The sequence below is a fragment of the Nymphaea colorata genome, chromosome 9 (assembly GCF_008831285.2).
Source record: "Nymphaea colorata isolate Beijing-Zhang1983 chromosome 9, ASM883128v2, whole genome shotgun sequence".
In the NCBI taxonomy this organism is placed as follows: Eukaryota; Viridiplantae; Streptophyta; class Magnoliopsida; order Nymphaeales; family Nymphaeaceae; genus Nymphaea; species Nymphaea colorata.
In genome coordinates this window covers 25,093,820-25,099,584 of record NC_045146.1, presented here as the reverse complement: position 1 = coordinate 25,099,584, position 5,765 = coordinate 25,093,820, and positions in this window count along the sequence as shown.

Genomic DNA, 5,765 nt, shown 5'->3' with positions numbered 1-5,765 from the left:
ATTGGAGTAAGGCCGAGAGGTATGCCATGAAACAACTTAGCTGTCAAAGGTGCAAAAGTTACAGCAGTTATTTCTCTGAAAAGTTACAGCAGTTATTTCTCTGTTGTATGTACATGCAACAGCAACTAGGCCTTTAAGGTAGTTTTTGAATTAATCTTCATGTACACCTGTGGACAGAGCAAAGTTTGCTGGCCTAACACTTACCATGGGAGAGATGTTGATTGGAGAAAAAAGAGGGATTCCTTCAGACCAACCTCCAAAGTGCGAAAATGAAAAAGAAGAAAGAAAAGGGAGCACGAAAAAGAAGAAAGAAAAGGGAGCACTGGGAGCGGGCAAATTTCTCTCCACTGAGCTGAAGGTGATGGAATGAGTTTCCTCTAAGCAAACCTCAAAGGTGCTTATAAAAAAAAAAAGAAAAAAGAAAAAGAAACATATGGGGGCACGAGGATTTATGTACTATCACTGAGCTGAAGGTGATGGCATGGGCTTCCTCGCGGGGGGATTTCTCTATTGTTACTAAGCTGAAGGTGATGAAATGAGTTTTCTTCAAGCAAATGTAAGCTTAGCCTAAGCTGAAGGTGATGGAATGACAACACCCTGAGGCTTGAAGAGGTCCTTGATGAGAAGCAACCATGTGTCAACCATGTGTTTTCTACTTCAAGCAAAAATGCTGGAAGAGAAGTGGCCAATTAGTTTGGCAGTTTAGGAGGTGGCAGTTTAGGAGGTGCAGTTAAGAACCTTTTTTTTTTGTGACCTCCCTTCCTCTTCTTAACTTCTCTTATGGCAGACTGAAATTAGTGGAGTTTGGTTTAGTTTGGATTAACTTTAGGCCATGCTTGGCTGTGTTTGTATAATGGGGTTTTTGGGAAAGGGAAGCATTTTCTTGGGTGATTTCTCTATTTTTTGTTTGTGAAGGGTCTACATGGTTTAAGTAACAGGTTAACCGCAAAAAAACTTCTCAAATTTGGGTCCCCCCCCTCTCTTTTTCTCCATGGTATTGATTTCCCTCTTCAGGTGAGTATTGTTCTCTTGTCATATTCAATTGGTTTTTTTTTTTCTTGTTGGAAAGTTCTCATATTTATTTATTTTTCATGTGCATTTATGCTTCTTCTCCTCACTTGCCATGTTCATCTCTCTTTTTCTCTTTCCGACCAGAAAATCTCTTCTTTTCAGCATATGGGTGCTGGTCTTTTAGGTGGTGAGTATTCTATTGTTCCGCTAGTTTGCATTTCCGCTTGTTTAATATTGAGGCAACGTTAATTGCTAGGCACTTATTGGGCTTCCCTCGATTGAGAAGGAAAAATTAAATATTACAACATGGCATCTTGGTAAATCTAGAATATATAAACATTTCAAGAAAACCCTGAAAATGGTTTTGCACCTCCTAAAGGGTCCATGCATGGGTGGAAATCTAGTCCTCTTTTCAATATTGTTTTGTGTCATCATAAATCTCATTTTGTTCTGTTCTTTTTTTAAGTTGAAGATTCACCTGATGACGCAGCTCAGGACCCCGGAGGCAGGGGGAATGGGGGGGCCTTCGGGCCTTTTCGGGCGGTGGGATTAATACCCCTTGCTCACCCGAAGATTCACCTGATGTGGTTGAAAACAAGTTCTGCTCACTTGTACATCTGATGCAGTCCTACTTTTCCTAAACATCTCGACTTCTCATCTGCTGTCGCAGCAAGTTGGCCTTTTACATTTGGAGAACCATTAAATCACTCTTGTCTCACATTCATTTCCTGAGTCCACGTGGTTACATGGTTCTGCGCTAGAAAAATATTATGTTAATGCTGTTTCCATCTGTTAAGTGCCTTTTGATGGTGGAGTTGGCTACAAGTTTCAGTATTGAACTCACTTTCACATATGACATAGTCTTACTGTTACATGTCCTTACATTACATGCTGTTTCCGGAATTGCTTACAATAAATGCACGTTGTATGGTGCTTGAGTTGAACTCTCTTAACTGATATCATATGTTTATGTTGCTGGGTAGCCGTAGTTTGAGCAAGAAGAGACGTAAAACTGAGTCTTCCAAAGGGAGGCAAAGCTTGTTTTCTTTAGCTTTTAGGATTCCAAGGTTAAAAGCTTCACCTTCGGTGGTTGTGTAATTAATCTTCTGCTTCTAGGGAAATCTTGCACACAAACAGTTGCAGTCACAAAGCTCAAGTTGGAATTCTTAGAGATTCTGACAAATAAAGTTGTGATCAGAATGATATATTGCTACCTGAGACTTGTCCATTGTCTGGAACTTTGACCTTCCTTCGTTTCATGGTTTCCTGCCTATCTAATAACTTTGCATGTTATAAGTTGCTTCTGTGGGAGCTGTCAGTTAGGTCTTATGATTGCTGGGGAAGCTTCATTTATGTATTTTTCTCCTTGTTATGTTGATAATAATGCCTTTAGTGTCGTAGTTAATGTCGTGATAGAACTTGAGAAGATTATTTTGCTAGAATAGTTTCTACTTTCCTTTACGTCGTGGTTTCCTGTTCATCTAAAAACTTAACAATCAACATGTTATAAGTTGCTTCTGTGGGAGTTGCCTCACCATTGCAAGGTATTTGTGTAGTTGTCTCCTTGTTATGTTGATAGTAATGCCTTTATTCTTGTACTTATTGTCACTGCAGAACCTGACCCTGTATCTGTCTTTGCAGTATTTACCATCTGTTGGCGACACAGTTCTTGGCATTGTTGTTGATTGTAAATCAGATGTAAGCATCGTGGATGTATCTCATTTGGTTTTATCTGATTTGATAGTAACATGGTAACTGCTCAACATTTGCAAGGGTTTGCAATGATCTGTTATTGTATCTAATTTGCTGAGCTCTCATTTCTAGACATGTTTCATGCATGACCTTACCATACATCAACTCATACCTTGTGTACTTCTCTGCATGTTCTGTTTTCCTGGAACCACTTAACTTAGGTGCCTTGTTTCCATTCATTTGATTTTTTTTTTTTCCTTTGAGCTTGTGGTGTTTTTGGTCATTCTTGGTTCTGAATACATATCAGTATTTGATTATTGTATAGTTGTAATTTTTGTGGTCCTTTTATTGTTCCAAGTTCCTAACGTCCTTATGTTTTGACAAATATGGCTTTCATCTTATCCTTTGATTTTCTAGAATTTAAATGTGCCTGAATTTTTTGTTGGTACTTTTAATTATACATTCTTCCGTTAGTTTTAAATCTTATTGAATGAGTTGCCTCTGGTAGGAATATCACTTTTCCAAAGATTTGATTTTGTAATAATTTGGAGTGTTCATAATTTGTTAGACATATGTAAACAAACGGAAGTTTGAATTCACTCAGCTGTTTCTCCAAGCTGCCTGCATTTGGTGGGCCATGCAGACGTTGTAAACAATTAAGGTCTCGTGCTCCAGTATTGCCGAAAATAGCACTTCATGTTAAAGGAGTGCTTGCGCTTGGCCTACGAATGAAGTGCATCTAATTGAAACTTGGTAAGGTAGATGGGATATGTCACTAGTTCACCATCCATAGCCAGAAAGGTCGTTATGAGGTTTTTTTCTGGGGTATTTTTTCACAAAACTGAAAATCACGAAGAAATCTTGAAAAGAGTTTTGACAATTTTTTTTCAAAAAGATAAGGTCTAAAAATTAAGAAAAAGTTAAATGAAAAACTAACAGGAAAACGTAAAAAATAGTTTGATGAAGTGGTAAAAAATGATATTTTAGTATGATGGAAATGAAGATAAAATAATGAGAAATTTTCTGGCATTAAAAAATGCCTTGCTGCCGTTTTCTGCTCGTTTTTTATCCAAGTAAGACCAGAGGACGCCTGACCAAGTCCCTTGGCCTGAGACACGAGGCATATCGGACCCAGGTGCAGAGCAAGCGCACCTGGACCGGGTCGACCAGACCCATTTGAGCTGGCCACGAGAAGGCATTGCATTGTGGGGCCCAACCCAAAAGAGAATGGCAGTCTCCCTCTCTGGCTACCTGGCCTATTGCAGGGTTGCATCTGAATCTCACCATCAAATCGATCCTTTCTTCTTGTCTGCAATTGCTCCTCTGTTTCCCCCCTCCTCAGAAGGAACCCTAGTGTGAACCCTAGTGTCCGGCGACGAGATCGTTTCCCCCCATTGTTCGTTCTGCAGATTAGGGCTCTTACCTCTATTTTGAGAGAGAGAGAGAGAGAGTGAGAGAGAAAGGGTGAGTCCCACCATGTGTAAATTTGTAGTGGGAAGAGAGATTGGACTCCTCCTTGCTTCTACCGTCATCTTTGATTAGAGTCATGAGTTCCATTATTAGCTGGGCGAGAAAGTAGGGAGGTAAACGCAGGTTAGGGGTGAAGGAATGGGGATGATGATCCGACCGTGAAGGATCGGACTCCGTCCCCCATCATTTATGCATATGGAAAGCTCTTACTTACCTTTTATGGCCTTTCCCAAATGCTAAGAGTTAAAAAGGTAATCGCAACGGTCAATTTCAACTTCCTCGCTTTCCTTAAATTTCAACGTCAATTTCTCTCTAACCCTCGAGGTCTCTTCTCTCGTACATGGATTCTGCGGGAGGTGCAGCTGTCTACGGGGGCACCAGCAACCAGCGATGCACCGGAGCGGATCTCCGACAACCACTCACCAAACCATTGTAAGAGGTCTCTCTCTCTCTCTCTCTCTCTCTCTCAATGCTAGAAATCCTCTTCCTCCACCCTCTGCTTCGAGGCGGAGGGTTTTTGAAACCAGAGGAAACCCTCTACCTCTGAAACACTCTCAAGCGGAGGGTTTCAGAGTTCAGAGAAAACCCTCTACCTCTGAAACACTCTTAAGCGGAGGGTTTCAGAGTTCAGAGAAAACCCTCTGCCTCTGAAACACTATCAAGTCAGAGTTCAGAGAAAACCCTCTGCCTCGAGGCAAGGGTTTCCTCTGCAAATCGTCTGCCACGTTGCAGAGGGGTTGAAAGAGTTAATTAGTGAATTTTCTCAAAATCGGTTGGTTTTCAATATTTGGAACCCACTTTCCAATAAGGTTTCTCAATTTTTTTTTTGGTTGCTTTCGAAATCTTGATTTTACAAAGTTCTAATTTCATGAGTAGAAGTGACCTCTTTAGCAGTATACCAATCTATGGTCGAGAGCTATTCTTTTGTTAGGAATCTGTAAGAATTCTACTCTAGCTTCATCACTGTGCCATGTCTACATCAAGATATATCTTTATTTACCTTTAATATTTCCTTGAGGAAGGGGAGAATTTTCAAGTTCTTGCTATCAGCTGGCTGAAAGGAATTTTGAAAGACCTTCGATATTCGATATGAGCAATGAGGAGAAGTTCAATGAAGTTGAGAAAGCTTGGGAAAGGATATTACGTTGACTTTGACAATCATGGTTCAACAATGAAATACTATGAGAAGAAACCCTCATATTTTATAAGATTCTGATAGGATATCAAAAAAAAAAAGCACGTAAAGGAGGGGGCTGGGGGATTTCTCTACTGTCATTGAGTTGAAGGTGATGGAATGAGGTTCCTTCAGACCAACCTCCAAAGTGCTAAAATGAAAAAAAAGAAAAGAAAAGGGAGCACCAAGAGTGTGAGGGGAGAATTTCTTAAGCTGAAGGTGATGGAATGAGTTTCTTCTAAGCAAACCTCAAAAGTGCTTACAAAAAAAAAAGAAAAAGAAAAAAAACATATGGGGGTACCAAGACGGAGGATTTCTGTACTATCACCGAGCTGAAGGTGATGGAATGGGCTTCCTCGCGGGGGGATTTCTCTACTGTCACTAAGCTGAAGGTGATGGAATGAGGTTTCTTCAAGCA